The 14,250-nt window shown below is 45.9% G+C and overlaps 1 pseudogene; it reads left to right on the plus strand.

The window, feature by feature from the left end:
* Positions 1–6,704: 6,704 nt before the first annotated feature.
* Positions 6,705–14,030, plus strand: LOC128409352 (zinc finger protein 883-like; annotated as a pseudogene).
* The last annotated feature ends 220 nt before the right edge of the window (positions 14,031–14,250 follow it).

Here is a 14,250-nt window from a genome sequence, read left to right on the forward strand (position 1 = left end):
TTGCAGTGTTCTGAGGTGATATTTGGAGCTTATATCTGGTTTTTTATTTGGCTTTTTCGTTTTTGTGACTGTGGCTTGTTCTCTGTTTTTGATTGATTGTGTGACTGCGGCAATGTATAAAAGCCCCCCCATCCAAACAATGTCTATCAATCAGTGCAGGTAAGAAAAAATAATAATTTTAATTTTAATCTAAAGTACTGTCTTCTTTCTTTTATAGTACAGTACATTGATTATTGCTTTCATTTTATGGATCAATGCTCTCGTTAGATAGTAAAACTCATGTTAAATTGCTGTTTTAGGAGTTGTTTTTAAAAGTCTGGAATTGATTAATCTGTTTTGCATTACTTTCTTTTTTTAAAATTTATTTTATTTTATTCGAGTTTAAGATTTCTTACATACATATATTATGTTCTTACAATTTTTAAATTTTCCCACACAATTTTTAAATTTTAAATTATACCCATTGTCATGAAATCATAGAATCATAGAGTTGGAAGAGACCACAAGGGCCATCGAGTCCAACCCCCTGCCAAGCAGGAAACACCATCAGAGCACTCCTGACATATGGTTGTCAAGCCTCTGTCTAAAGACCTCCAAAGAAGGAGACTCCACCACACTCCTTGGCAGCAAATTCCACTGTCAAACAGCTCTTACTGTCAGGAAGTTCTTCCTAATGTTTAGGTGGAATCTTCTTTCTTGTAGTTTGGATGCATTGCTCCGTGTCCGCTTCTCTGGAGCAGCAGAAAACAACCTTTCTCCCTCCTCTATGTGACATCCTTTTATATATTTGAACATGGCTATCATATCACCCCTTAACCTCCTCTTCTCCAGGCTAAACATGCCCAGCTCTCTTAGCCGTTCCTCATAAGGCATCGTTTCCAGGCCTTTGACCATTTTGGTTGCCCTCCTCTGGACACGTTCCAGTTTGTCAGTGTCCGTCTTGAACTGTGGTGCCCAGAACTGGACACAGTACTCCAGGTGAGGTCTGACCAGAGCAGAATACAGTGGCACTATTACTTCCCTTGATCTAGATGCTATACTCCTATTGATGCAGCCCAGAATTGCATTGGCTTTTTTAGCTGCCGCCTCACACCGCATCACACTGAAATCAAAATCTATTGAAAGCTTCCCTTTAAAAATTTCATTAATAACCTTTAGGATTTTTTTCCAGAATTCCTTTACCTCTGGGAATTCCCAGTACATATGGGAAAACCATCCCTTGGCTTGTTTACAGTGCCAACAGCTAGAATTCAATCCTGCTACCATATTAGCAAGCTGGGCTGGAGTTCTGTACCATTTTAGAAAGAATTTTAATTTCAGCACTCTAAATTTGCTTACTTTAATCTCATCTGTTCCTTTCATTATCCTTTCAACCGTTGCTTCGCTAACTTGTTCTTCTTTCCTCCACATCTTTTGAATAAGTTGGGTTGTCTGTTCATTTGTTTGTATAGTTCCTCTACTGGCTCTTCTAAACTCCTATTTCCTGTCTCTTGGACTTTGGAAATTTTGTTGTATAGTCCTCCAATTTTTAACCAATATTGGTTACCTATATTCTCTGTTACTTCCTGCAATGACTTTAAGGACTCACCTCTATACATACATTTAACTATATGATATCCCAGATTTTCTTCAAAGTCTGGTATACCTGCTGTTGCAGCTTCTTTCTAGAAAATTTAATTATTACATTCCTGGGGGATTTTCTCCCCTTGGGCCCTCGGCAGCTATGGGCTCGTTCCACATCTTCTGCCTTCAAACTAACTCCTTGAGTACTACTACTACTACTAACTTATTATTTATACCCCGCCCATCTGGCTGGGTTTCCCCAGCCACTCTGGGCGGCTTCCAAGAAAACACTAAAATACAATAACCTATTAAACATTAAAAGCTTCCCTAAACAGGGCAGCCTTCAGATGTCTTCTAAAAGTTTGGTAGTTATTTTTCTCTTTGACATTTGATGGGAGGGCGTTCCACAGGGTGGGTGCCACTACCGAGAAGGCCCTCTGCCTGGTTCACTGTTACTTGGCTTCTCATACTGAGGGAACCGCCAGAAGGCCCTTGGCGCTGGACCTCAGTGTCCGGGCAGAACGATGGAGGTGGAGCATAGCCAGGTTCTCAAAGTTTCTTCCAACTCTTTAGCCTGTATTTCTTCTGGAATTCCTCCCAGAATCATATTAGCTCTTCTCTGGGGGTCCGGCAATTCTGACCCCTGTTTAGATAGTGTGGTTCCTTTTTTTTTTTTTTCATTTTCCTGGGCTAGCTCTTTAGCTTGAATTGCTAATTGCTTCACTCCCTTAATTTTGACTCCTTCAAGCATTACAATATATAAATCCTAGTTAAAATATTTTTTAAAACTTCCACCACATTCACCACACGTCTCTTAGTTATCTTGCTCGCCTTTACATCTGTTCTTCAATCATTTCCCTTCCTTAGGTTCTTTCATAATCCGTCAAATCTTTATGTTCTCTATATTCTTCACAAGGTTAGTCTAAGCACAGCCAAACTTTCGTATTTGAGCCCTGCTTGTATAAATATTCATTTAAGCATTCCCATTGTTTCTGTATTATAGTTTTGGATTTATGCCTTATTAAATCCGTCAATTTTGCTAACTCCAGGTACTCACATAGTTTACTTAACCAGTTCCCTTTTGTTGGGATATAATTTCCTTTCCAATGACAGGCTACCAACATTTTCAGAATCCAATCTTCAGAATCAGTTGTATATCTTAAATCCCGTTCCCACTTTAGAATATTCTCTCCTTTGACTTCTTGATCTGGGAGGACTTTATCTAATAATCTATATATTTTAGAGAGTGTTTTTTGATTATTTTGTAAAGCCTCTCTTTCTAATTTTGATATTTTATTTCCCAAATCCCCTAGTTTTTATATCTTTCTTGTATGTAGCCTTAAGTTGGAAATATTCTAACCAATTTATTCCCAGTATTTTGAGTTCTTCATATTCTTTTAATTTGATACAGTGGTACTTCGGATTACATACGCTTCAGGTTACATACGCTTTAGGTTACAGACTCCGCTAACCCAGAAATAGTGCTTCAGGTTAAGAACTTTGCTTCAGGATGAGAACAGAAATCGTGCTCCGGCGGTGCGGCAGCAGCAGGAGGCCCCATTAGCTAAAGTGGTGCTTCAGGTTAAGTACGGACCTCCGGAATGAATTAAGTACTTAACCTGATGTACCACCGTATTTTCATTCATTCCTTCTGCTAAATCTCTATAAGTTGGCCAGGCAATTATTTTTTTAATGTCGAGGTTGCCTCTATTGGAGAGGTCCACCTTGGAGTTCTTTCTATAATTCTCTCTTTTGTTCTTTCCCATACCTCAAATAGGGCCTTTCTCACAAGGCGGTTTGTAAATCCTTTGTGCAATTGTATTTTCCCATAGAATAAATACCCATGCCAACCCTGTATCTTGTCCCAGCCTTCTAGTTCCAAAACTTCAGTATCTTTTAGTAGAATCCACTCTTTCATCCAACTCCAGCATGCTGCTTCAAAATATCTTCTTAAATCTGGGACTGCAAATCCCCCCGTTTCTTTTGGCCCCATCATTATTTCTGATTTTATTCTGGCTTTCTTCCCTTGCCATATAAAATTGGCAAGGTCTCTTTGCCAGCTTTTAAAATATTTTGTCCCAATTATTATTGGGATAGTTTAAAATAAAAATAGGATTATCTTTCTGTGTTAACGTAAACATAGATCCTTGGAGACTCTGGCAGAAGTTGAACAAACAAGAAAGATTATTTTACAGAAGAAAGTTGAAAAAAGCAAAGGATGTGTCAGGAGATAGATAATGTTCTTTCAGGAAACAGTAAACCTATTAATAAATTGTACTAAATTTAGTGTATGTTACAGGGTTCTAAACAAAGTAGTAAATGCACAGCTTTTTTAAACTTCTGTTGCTTTTTTTAAGTTATTCCTCTTCGATGTTACAGGTGTCTAGAGAGGATGGCCAATGCTGAGCTTATTTCCAGTTATTTCACTTCAGCTCCTTAACTTAGTTGTTGCAACTTAATATTTTGATTTTTAAACAAGGTGGTACTTTCTGTCAGTTTCCACACTCCTGAGGTACTTCTGACAGTATAGAAGACCCAGGGGGTCACCACACCCTTCAAAACTGGTTTGGGATTCTTCTCTTTCTAGAAGATCTTTCCCATCCTGACTGAAATGAGACCAAAGTAGACAGTATCCTCACAGCTTCTACTTCTACTACTGAAGCTGATGGAAGGCACTCCGGGCCACCGAGGCCGCCTGAGCCTCGAGCGACAGCAAAGGCTCCAGGAGTACCCCCAAGCTGTGAACCTGCTCCTTTGGAGGAAACGTGACCCTGTGAAGAGCAGGTGGCCTAGGGAACCACCCACTAACAGTGCCTTGGTCTTATCTGCTAGGATATTTCCGTTCCACCTTAAAAGGGAGCAGGATGTTTGTGTCACAGTCTGCGTATTTCCTGTTCACAGGATGTTTATGTTTTCTATTGCTTTCGTTTCTCTCTGTGTCGGAGACACTGAAGCAGGCAGTCATGTTTTTTTGTTCTGATCAACGCTGAATAAAACGCTGAATAAAACTTGTAAATAATGCTCTCCTGAGTGCGACTTTTGCTGTGTGAATTCTGCTGATAGAGCGTGCATCAGCCCAGGAATGTGGATGCTATTTTCTGGAGCTCGTGTCGCTATTTGCTGATACTGCGTGTCTACGGGAGATCGATGGACGTCCGGAGACGACGTGGAGTCATCATGGACTTTATCTCCCTGGCAGTATCCCAACATTATCTGGATTGAGTTTAAGTTTGTTGGCTCTCTCCAGTCCATTACCGAGGCAAGACACTGGTCCAGCACTTCCACTGCCTCACCTGCAGATGTAAAGGAGAAACAGAGCTGAGTGTCATCAGCGTACTGCTGACAACGTACTCCAAACCTCCAGATAAGCCCACCCAGCAGTTTCATGTAGATGTTTAACAACCTGGGGGATAAGCTTGAGCCCTGAGGAACCCCACATTGAAGGTTGCATGGGGCTGAAAATCACTCCCCATGCACCACCTGGCTTACTTCTGACCTGGCTTACTTCTCAGCAGATGTGCCAACTTGAATAAAATAATAGGAGGGCCCAGGCAATCACTGTCCAGCAGAATTGAACATATGATGCCGTGCACGCACACTATTTGAATGGCAGTGCCGGTTAACTTTGGGGGTGCCAGGACCCCACAAATATTTTATTGGCAAAGCCGATCAGCCCCTAGGAGTTGGCTCTTGTGCGTCAGAACCGCAAAGGGCTGGGCTGCGGATTCTTCCACCCGAATCTCTGCAACTACTGAGAAGAGTTGAATGCTGACTATTCCTGGCTCCCTGGAGCAGTCCTTGTTTCTGCTAATAATGAGTTAGCTTCATCACATGCTCTCTGTGATTTTGGCCGGCTGGCTCTGACAGTTCCTAGGATTCCATGAATCCAACCTCCCTGGAGGAAGGGGGTGCAGTGGGAATAGGACACCCCCCGCTTTACTTCAATCAGATACCTGAGCAGGAGGAAGACGCCAAGGCAGCTCTGGAGCCCCTCCAGGAAATTCTCGTCCCCTGGCAATGCTTGGCTGGGCTTCCCTCCCACACCCTCTTCCTCCCAGTCTAATGGATGATGGGATCTTGGCCCCTAGGAGTTGGCTCCTGGGCCTCTTTCCACCCCCTCCCTGGGGAGTCAACCCTGAGGGCCCTCTTTGGCGATGGGGACCCTCATCTGAAGGACAGGGAAGGTCAGGGTTCGAATCCCAACGACAGGGTGAGCTCCCGTTGCTCTGTCCCAGCTTCTGCAAACCTAGCAGTTCAAAAACATACCAGTGCAAGTAGTTGTGGCATTTCTGTGCACTCTGGTTTTCACCATTGTACCCCGTTGCGCCAGAAGCGGTTTAGTCCTCCTGGCCACATGACCCGGAAAAGCTGTCTGTGGACAAACGCCAGCCCCCTTGGCCTGACAGCGGAGACGAGCGCCCCAACCCCACAGTCGCCTTTGGCTGGGGTCCTTTACCTTTTGAATATCCCAGTGTTATTGTGCGTGGGGGGAGGGTAATCTCCTGCGCGGGAGGGGCTTCATCCTGCCATGCAAGCCCTGCAGGTGTTGGGTTCCCACTTTGCAGCTGGATTGCATAGATCCGGGGCCCAGTGAGGGCCCTTTTGGGGGGGCCCTCCCTTCCCCATCACTGCATCTTCATCTCCTTGTCCTCTCTGCCCATCGGCCTCCCTTGCTCGCTCCTCCGGGAGTCTATTTCTGCGAGTCAGGCGGGGGTGCCACCTCCTCTATGATGGGGGAGCAGTTCTTCCCTGTTCAGTTCTTCCTGTACTGGATCCTCAGGGATCCTGCACCTCAGCCCACAAGGCCCCTTTTCTGCAAGCTGGTTCTTTGGCCACTTCTTCCCTGCCTCTGGTTTACAGAAAGCTGCGAAATCTGCACATGCCCAGAGTATGGTGGATTTTCAAAACTGTGGTTATGTTTGGTGTGGGGAAGAAAGGGGGGGAGCTGTGTGCGGACAAAGGTCCAGGGGTCCTTCACCTTCGCCTTCCCTTTGGTGGGCATCGCACTTCAGTTTCCGCAAAGGGGCCCCGGGGGGTGCAGGGCAGGGGAGCATCTCTTGGCCCCCCCAGGAAAAGAGAAACGTGGGGGGGGGAGAGGGGGAGAGACTTCCAGGATGAACCCTGCCGGTGGGTCCCAGGGAAGGCGCTTCCAGGAGAGGCCCTTTAACATTCACTTATTGAGTCATTTCAAAGTAGGGATCCAGATGCACACGGCAGAATGGTAACGGGGAACCCCCACCTCCCTTGTCGTCAGTCTGCATAAGATGGGGGGGGGCCTTGATGCACAGTCCTTGGCCCAGATGGAGGAGGGAGGGCAGCCCCTAGAGCGCAGAAGCAGGCAGGGAGAGGGAGGGAGGGGCGGTCTGGGTGCCCTCGGCTTGCCAAGGGTTAAAAGGAGCAGAGCGGGATTCCTAGAGAGGACAGGAAGGGGAGGGCGGGGGAGGGCAAGGTCCTCCCCAGCAGAAGCCCCTCCCTGCCCAGTCCCTTCCTGCGAGCAACGAGGAGGCTGCTTTGTTCTCTCTGCTTTGCAAAAACTTCCTCGGTGCCCCTCCTGGAATCTGGTGAGTCTCTTCTCTCTTCCCCCTTGGGGTGCAGCGGGGAGAAGGGGGTCCCAGGGCTGCAAGGGGGGAGGCAACCCCCCCGTTCAGCTCATGCATGGGGGGGAGACCCCCAAGTCAGGGAGCAGAGGGTCCTGCCCCCAATTCCTCTCTGCCAAGCCAGGGAGGGGCTGAGTGTCCAGCAGGTCTGCGACTCTGTTCTTCCTTTGGATCAAGATGCTGCCTTCCTTTGGGGGGGGGAGTCTTTGGGGCAACAAAAAGAGGGCATGCAAATAAGCCCCCTTCAAACTGAGGGGAAAGTCGCATTTCACAACACAGAGAAGCATCCAAGGACTCCGAGGAAGGAGAAGCCCTGTGGAGTGGGGAGATACAGCCCCCCCCCAAGTGTGCAGACTGGAGGGGAGACCCTCTCCCACCATCTACCCAAATACAATTCCCAGAGATCCCTGGCAAGAAGGGGGGATTGGTGACCACTCTGGGAATTGCAGTCTTTGTCTCCTTGCAACTCTCAGGGTCCTGAACCAATTCTGGCCCCCAGGATTCTTGGGAGGAGTCCCTAGGGCCGGGTGAGATCTGGTTTCCAACCTTGTTAAACATCTGCCCCCTCCCAGCAGAGCAAGTGCTGGCATGTGCCACTCTTGGGAGCAGGAGCTGCATCCAGCCTTGCTCAGCTCAATATTTTTAGGAAGACCATGCCCCTCCTGCCCTGGCAAGGCACTGGGGTGAAGCTGCCACCGCCATCAACATCCTGTGTGAATAATAATAATAATAATAATAATATTTACCTACCACCCATCTGACTGGGTTTTCCCAGACACTCAGGGCGGCTTCCAGCACATATAATATACAGGGCTGCCTTCAGGTGTCTTCTAAAGGTTACATCATCTCCTTGACATCTGATGGTAGCGTGTTCCACAGGGAGGGGGCCACTACCAAGAAGGCCCTCAGCCTGCTTCCCTGTAACTTCTCTTCTTGCACTGAGGGAACTGCCAGAAGGCCGTTGGTGCTGGACCTCAGGGTCCAGGCTGAACGATGGGGGTGGAGATGCTCCTTCGGGTATCCTGGGCCGAGGCCGTTTAGGGTTTAAAGGTCAGCACCAACACTTTGAATTGTGCTCGGAAACATACTGGGAACCAATGTAGATCCTTTAGGAGTGGTCTTACATGGTTCCAGCAGCCACTCCCAGTCACCAGTCTAGCCTCCGCATTCTGCAGAACACTAAGTGAATGACACAGAGGTTGCTGCAGACTAAAGTTAGAAAAGCTTTAATTGCTACAAATGGTATAAGGAAACATGAAAAGGAATTAAGGGGGAAAATTTATGGTCAATGGGGTCTACTCTCAGGTCACTAGTGTGCATACCATGCCAGCCTTACGAAGTGGGGTGAGGTGCCAACAGATTAAGTTGGAATCACTGTAGATTTTGCAAATGGGGTTTCTGTTGGGAAGGGGCTGCCCCATTTGTGCTTCTCCAGGAGCAGGGGAATATCTAGGGCAGGAGAATCCCTGCAGGGCCTCTGAGGCTCCCTTTGTTTCTTCCTCTCTCCCAGGACCCTGCAGCTTGTGGTGGCTTCCCGACTCCTCAGGAAGGATGAAAGAGACTGAATCTGTAAACCTAGCGAGGATGGAAGGGGGAAGATGGACAGTTGACCTGGTCAGGTTGTCTCCTGCATCCCTCCTCACAGCCTCTGAGCGTTCCCTCCCAGGGACCTCTGAGAGATCTGGTGAGTCCCAGGGGAGGGGAGATGGGGACATGGATGGATGGGGCTGGAGAGGTAGTGGGGCTTGCTCAGCCTGGGGGTGGGGGGAGGCAGGCAGGAAGATGGAGATTGAGAAGTTGAGCACCTTTTTGGGCTCCTCCACCTACCTGCCTGCGCCAATGACATCTGCAGGCAATTTGAGCTAGGAATACATCACAGCTCCCCGGCCACCGCGATGTATTGGCAGCTCAAGATGTCTACAACCTGTACTGTGATTGAATGCCTTACCAGTGTCAGAGAACTCACTGATCCATTGCGCAGCACTAGAAGTCATGAACCTTTAAATTACCTGTTCCTAATGTCAGGATTGACTGCAGATGGGGCCTCTGTGTTTTGCCTTTTTCTTTTCTTTTAGGAATAACTTTTCCTTTTCTTTTAAAAACAAGGATCGTATAGGACGAATATATGATACAAATATGTAGACTGAGTCTTCTCAGTCTTCTCATATGACTCTCAAAACTAGCAGAATAAATTTGCAGGAATATCTGTAACATATGGTTTATCATTAGTGGTCAGTGTATGAGTTCTGAGTTCATGAATTGGTTTAAATCGGGGGGGGAGGAGAGATAGGAGAGAACAGAGCAACAGAACAAGTCACTGATCCATTCCTTTTTGGAATAACTTTTTATTGCTTTTAAAAACAAGGATCAAAGGAGTAATAAATGATACAAATATATAGACTCATTCTTCTCATGTCATTTGTATATCTCAAAAATAGCAGAATAAATTTGCAGGAATAACATGTCGTTCCTCGCTGGTGATCAGTATATGAGTTCTGGTTTCATGAATTGGTATAAATTGAAACAAAAAAGGGTAAACAGCGGAGAACAGAGAACATTCAACATGGCATAGCCGAATTCCTAGTCAGAAGCTCTTGTGGCCGTTGTGCTTAGATTAAGTGTGAGTAATAGTCATTTTCCATCTTATGTTACCAATTAAACTATACAGAGTTGGTCTCCTCATGAAAATGAGAGGAGATTCAAAGCGAAGAAAGATATTTAGAAAAAAGTTTAAATTTATACCAAATTTAGATTGAGGCAACAGCTGGTGGGGAGTGTGCAGGTGAAGATGTTCCTGCTTCTTTCAGAGGAGGCAGGGACGTTGCTGGATCCTGACAAGAGAGCTTTTCGTAAGGAAGTCAAGAAGGAGAATTGAGGGATCATGGACCCTCTCGTTAAAATTCCCTGTTAGATCATAACATCAATTTTGAAATTCCATACATAACTCTATTTCAGGGGTGGCCAACTTCCAAGAGACTGCGATCTACTTGCAGAATTAAAAACTTGGAGTGATCTACCCCTGTTTTGTAGGGGTTCAGGTCAAAGTTGTTGAGCTTTTATTAGCAACTCACCAAAGGAGCGCTGGGGGGGAAACAGCCTCCAGCCTCGGTTTGTAAGCTCTGTTTTCCATTCTCCAACAATGGAGGGAGGATCCGGGAGGGGGCCAGCAATTGACTGCGATTGACCAAAACCTCGCAGGGATCAACCAGTAGATCGTGATCGACCTGTTGCACATCCCTGCTCTATTTGATGAACCACCACTATTTGGATGGAGACCAACAGCATCTGGGATTCTAACATCCACACCGTGAGCCCTGAATGGAGGGATATCAACGGTTTGTGAATATTCTTTGTCTAGTCATGCATTTTGAAACAATGACCAGGCTTGTCTGAACCACCCAGGCCTTCTTAAATGTGGGCTTGAGAGTTTTTAGGGAAGTTGAAGTAACTTCTGTCAGGTTTGTTGTTTTGGCTTCTGTTTGCATTTGATTGACCAAAGAGATGACTGACCTTGCATATGGGGTGGATTCCAGGATTGAGCCAAATCAAATCTATCCCAGATAAAAGCCAAGCAATATGTCAGTTATTACCAGGAAACAAAGGCAGTGGAAACTATTGTAAGGCCTCACATCTAACTTCAGTCCTTCCTTTATCACAAGCATTCGTTAACGTTGTTCAATAATGGATGTGAAGCACGTCCCCTTCGCTCTGAGTGGAGTTGGGGTCCGGGGCAGCAATGCAGACTTAGCACAACTTACCCTAACATGGCAGTGCATTGCTGGGGGAGGGGTCAGGTGGTGGGTTTGATGGTTCTGTGTCATCTGCGCCCCGGTCGCAGTATGCTGGCAGTGTGGCCCATTGGTTTCAAGAGAGTCAGGCACCCTCAGGCGTGCTCAAGTGTTAGGGGGTTGAAGATGCCACACATCTACAATGCCATTAAGTTAGACTTCAAGGCTGTCCTCTTGAGGCTGAAACGGAGCACTCTCAAGTCTCTTGGTGAGATGAGGGGCGGGGAACTTTGTTCAATAATCTGGAGCTCCATTTCTTCCTGAGGCAATAATTATCTTCTCTCTTCGTTGCAGATGGTGATGAATGGGAAGGGAAGAACAAGGGGGACCACAACAGAATCCACATATCGGAGAAATCAAATAAATATTCAGAGTATGGAGAGAACATCGGCCAGAGCTCCCAGTCCACCTCCAATCAACGAAAGAGCTTCATTCGGAGGGATAGCCTCACTTCACATGGAAGAATTCACAGAGGAGAGAAATTGTATCACTGCAGAGAATGTGGAAAGAGTTTCAATCGGAAGGACAGTCTCACTTCCCATCAAAGAATTCATACGGGGGAGAAACCCTATCAGTGCTTAGAATGTGGAAAGAGCTTTAGTCACAGATCACATCTCACTTGCCATCAAAGAATTCATACAGGGGAGAAACCCTATCAGTGCTTAGAATGTGGAAAGAGCTTTAATCAAAGCATACATCTCACGTCCCATCAAAGAATTCATACAGGGGAGAAACCCTATCAGTGCTTTGAATGTGGAAAGAGCTTCAGTGCAAGCAGCAGTCTCACTTTGCATCAAAGAATTCATACAGGGGAGAAACCTTTTCAGTGCCTGGAATGTGGGAAGAGCTTCAGTCGGAGCACCCATCTCACTTCCCATGAAAGAATTCATTCAGGGGAGAAATCCTTTCAGTGCTTGGAATGTGGAAAAAGCTTCAGTCACAGCCACAGTCTCACTTCCCATCAAAGAATTCATACAGGGAAGAAACCCTATCAGTGCTTGGAATGTGGGAAGAGTTTCAGTCACAGTCAGAGTCTCTATTCCCATCAAAGAATCCATACAGGGGAGAAACCCTATCAGTGCTTGGAATGTGTGAAGAGCTTCAGTCGAAAGGACAGTCTCACTTGCCATCAAAGAATTCATTCAGGGGAGAAATCCTTTCAGTGCTTGGAATGTGGGAAGAGCTTCAGTCACAGACAGAGTCTCTATTCCCATCAAAAAGTTCATACAGGAGAGAAACCACATCAGTGCTTGGAATGTGGAAAGAGCTTCAGTCAAAGTCAGAGTCTCTATTCCCATCAAAGAATCCATACAGGGGAGAAACCCTATCAGTGCTTTGAATGTGGGAAAAGTTTCAGTCAAAGCTCCCATCTCATAATCCATAAAAGAATCCATACAGGGGAGAAACCATACCAGTGCTTGGAATGTGGGAAGAGTTTCAGTCACAGACATAATCTCATTTCCCATCAAATAATCCATACAGGGGAGAAACCCTATCAGTGCTTGGAATGTGGAAAGAGCTTCAGTCAGAGAACCCAGCTCGCTTCCCACCAAAGAATCCATACAGGGGAGAAACCCTATCACTGCTTTGAATGTTCAAAGAGCTTCAGTCACAGCAAGAGTCTCGCTTTGCATCACAGAATCCATACAGGGGAGAAACCCTATCAGTGCTTGGAATGTGGAAAGAGCTTCAGTCAGAGAACCCATCTCGCTTCCCATCAAAGAATCCATACAGGGGAGAAGCCCTATCAGTGCTTGGAATGTGGAAAGAGCTTCAGTCAGAGAACCCATCTCGCTTTTCATCAAAGAATACATACAGGGGAGAAACCCTATCACTGCTTGGAATGTGGGAAGAGCTTCAGTAAGAGCGCCCATCTCGCTTCCCATCAAAGAATCCATACAGGGGAGAAACCCTATCAGTGCTTAGAATGTGGAAAGAACTTCAGTCAGAGCAGCAGTCTCGCTTCCCACCAAAGAATCCATACAGGGGAGAAACCCTATCAGTGCTTTGAATGTGGAAAGAGCTTCAGTAACAGCCGCAGTCTTGCTTTGCATCAGAGAATTCACACCAGAGGGAAATCTTCTTAGTGTTTGGAATGTGGGAAGGCCTTCAGTCAGAGTGCCACTCTCATGGCCCACCAAATAATTCATACAGGGTTGAAAGCATATCAGCGCATGGAATGTAGATAAAATTTCCCTTGTAAAAAAGTCAATTCAAGAACTCACAGCATGGTGAATAATAGAATGGTAGATTCGGAATCTAGTCCAACACCTGCCAACGCAGAAAAAAATCATGTCAAGCATCCATGACAGATGGCCATCCAACTTCTTCTTAAAGACCTCCAATGAAGGAGAGTCCACCCCCTTCTGAGGGAGTTCCTTTTCACTGCTGGCTCTTACTATCAGAAAGTTCCTCCTGATCTTTAGGAGACATCTCCTTTTGTGCTGCTTGAATCACCTCTTCAGATTCCTTCATGACCTTGAGAAGGACTTCTGTATGTCTGAGAATGTCCAGGGGATTGGACCATGCTCTATATTTGGGGGGAAACCCATGGAGAGGAGTCTGATATAGGGCTTAAGTCGTCTAGGCATTGGTCAGATTGTCATAATTACAGACATACTTACTGGTTTGGACGGAAGTGATTCTTATTCCAGGGGAAGTGGTGACCCTGAGATTACAGGTGCTCTCACCAATATTGTCCAAACGTCCAGTAAAACTTTGACACAGCAGACCAATACCTGCTGAGGTCAATGTATTAGGAGGTTAGGTTTAGGGCCGTGTGGTATTGCTTCATTGTATGTGGGGTCCCTATAAAGGGAACTTCTTCCTCTAGGTGGGAAGGAGACTGGTCAATTTACCATCAGTTGAATGCAACATTTAAGTCAGATTTTTAAAAACGGATTTGCAGAACAAAACTCACAGTTTGAAAGGCAGTTATTAGGCTCCAGGGTTAAAATATTATCTAAATGTTACTGGAGTGGGATACAAAGAATGAAATGATAAAATCATGAATGAGAAGCTGGGCCAGAGATGTAGGACAAAACATTGACTTTGCTTTATGGGAGCAACTGTGGAAAGTAAATTTAAGATTTACAGCTAGCTACATGCTAAGGGAAAACTTCATGAAGATGATTCAGAGGAGTCAATCAAGATCATCAAGGGTCTGAAACCAAGCCATATGAGGGGGGCTTGAAGGAACTGGGGGGGTGCGTATCTATTTCAAGTGACGTTTGCCGAAATCTACGCTTGCAACATGGGCTGTCATACGTCCAGATTTTCCCGGACATTTCAGCAATTTCCGC

Source organism: Podarcis raffonei, chromosome 2 (genome assembly GCF_027172205.1).
Source record: "Podarcis raffonei isolate rPodRaf1 chromosome 2, rPodRaf1.pri, whole genome shotgun sequence".
Classification (NCBI taxonomy): Eukaryota; Metazoa; Chordata; class Lepidosauria; order Squamata; family Lacertidae; genus Podarcis; species Podarcis raffonei.